Here is a 2,141-nt window from a genome sequence, read left to right on the forward strand (position 1 = left end):
ACATAAAATAAAATAAATAAATAAAATAAAAAAGAAGTCCTTTGTCTTAAAATAAAATAAAACTAGTTTGCAAAGGTATACAAATTAGCTTGTTCATCAGATGTAGTAAATAATTCCAAGGAAATACAACCAAAATTGACTATAGGTTGTCATAAGAAAACTATACTAAGGGCCGGGGAGATAGCTCAGTAGGATAAGTGCTTGCCTGGCAAGTACAGGGCATAAGTTCAATCCCCAGTTCCGCAAAAATAGTGTCTCAAACTAACAAAGCCTTCAGAGCTTCCTCAGGTTGGCCGTGTGTCTGCTTTACACAGTGACTGTGACAGGTAACATGTGCCACATACAGACTTACGTCTTAGATGGCTAGAATGACATCAGTCTTGAAAGTACAGCATACAGCACATAGTGCAGAGGAGAGGGTGAGGCCAGTGTCCTTACCAACCCCTGCTTTCAGCCAACCCTCTGAAGCACTTGAGCGAGAGGAACCACCTTGATACAACCCAAACAAGTCCCCAAGAGACTATGGCCTCATCCAACTCTACAGCCCAGGTGGAACGGTGGCCTGGAGCACAGCAGAGGCAGCAGGGGTCAGAGGCTGATAAGGTTTACATCTGCTGACTATAGACAGAGTCTAAGAAGAAGAAAGGGATCAAGGATGACTCCAACGGCAAACAATCTGAAGGAAGGAGGCGCCAGATCTCTGCTGCCCTTGAAAGAATTACCTGTGCCCCTGTGGGTGGAGAAAGACTGGGATACCAAGGAGATGTCTAAGTGGAAATGTGGGGTAGAATAGAGACTTGGATGTGGAGGTGAAGGCAGAGAGCTGCTGTCTAAAGTCTTGAGAGTTGACACCACCGGCCTGTACCAAAGTTGACATTTGTATCCCGAAAGTAGCTGGAGAAGGCGAGAAATCTAAAACCTTCAGAAGACCGTACAAGGCATGAGAGCAGAACAGCTGGCAAGAAAGGACAGAAGGGGAGCAGCTTATGAGGGAGGAAGACAGCCGAAAAACCCAGAAGCCTACAGCAACTATGTGAAGGGGATTTTAAAGAGGAAATAAGCAACTCTGTAAAATAAGCCACGCTGGCTGAGAACTATGGCATTTAGTCACAGGGAGAATAAAGGTGACAATCATAAGTATTATTTTTTTCAGCGGGTAGCACTGAGAACTCATTGACAGCAAGTATTGATAATTCTGTCATGGAGTTTCCAGTTCCTTTACTGGAAGGGAAGGCAAGGAGGATGGGCTTATAAGGCAGAAGTCGGGGAAACCAAGGGAAGGAGAAGGAATCGCAGCAGAGTATGCACAGGTAGAAGGGTCAAGAGCCAACCCAATGGAAAGCAAGTCAGGAAAGAACAAGGAGCTGAGGACAACTCAGAGGCCCAGCTTACACCACGGGGCACGAGCTACAGCTGCTAACAGACACACACTGATCAGCAAGGCGGAAGAAGCGGAGACGCAGAACCATCAAGCTGAGTTCCACATACATCCCCCTTCGCTGCTTCTGACCAGGGCTGTTTTTTCTCACTGGAACAAAACGGGATATTTTCTCAAACTGGTAAAAACAAATTTGGACAGAGTAGTAAATAATATCAATGAAGTAATAATGTTGCTAGATATAACACTGCACTTGTACATCTGTTGAAACTGTGTTTGTTAAAGTAAAAGTATAGATCTCTCTCTATATAGCCTTTCTGTTTTGGTTTTGGGTTTTGGGTTTTGAGACAGGCTCTCACTATGCAGTTGAGGCTGGCCTTGATCTCACTATAAGCCTCACACTCAGCCTCCTGCCTCAGCCTCCCCAGTGCTGCTCAGCCCCCACATGCACCACCAAGCGTGGCTATGCATACATCCTTACGTGTTAGAGATGCCCACTGAAGTATCTGCAGGTGAGATAATGTAGCCGGGATGTGCTACAAGCCACTCTGGCAAGAAAGAGTTCAGTGAGGGCAACAGGAGTCACAGGAATCGAATGTCTGACCAGCCCCAGGAATGAGCAATCTGAGCCAACGCTGAGAAGAGGAATGCTGAGGGAGGGCTGGGGACATAATGAACTGAGGGCAGCAGGTCTAAAGAATATTCCTTGTTAGGCTGGTGGGATGGCTCAGTGGTCTAAAGCACCTACTTGGAACAGGCTTGG

General features: G+C 46.2%; 1 protein-coding gene across 5 annotated transcripts in view; it reads right to left on the bottom strand.

Annotated features, from left to right (window-relative positions):
* Positions 1–2,141, bottom strand: part of Znf133 (zinc finger protein 133) — a 25,272-nt gene that overhangs the window by 12,954 nt on the left and 10,177 nt on the right. Inside the window, exon 2 of one of the 5 annotated variants that reach the window (XM_023720241.1) lies at positions 1,430–1,528. The exons of the other annotated variants lie outside the window; for them this stretch is intronic. The gene's annotated coding sequence lies outside the window, so the exon portion shown is untranslated. The remainder of the gene's footprint in view (positions 1–1,429; positions 1,529–2,141) is intronic. 5 annotated transcript variants of the gene reach the window in all.

The sequence above is a fragment of the Octodon degus genome, unplaced genomic scaffold (genome assembly GCF_000260255.1).
Source record: "Octodon degus isolate 3935 unplaced genomic scaffold, OctDeg1.0 scaffold00073, whole genome shotgun sequence".
NCBI classification, from domain to species: domain Eukaryota; kingdom Metazoa; phylum Chordata; class Mammalia; order Rodentia; family Octodontidae; genus Octodon; species Octodon degus.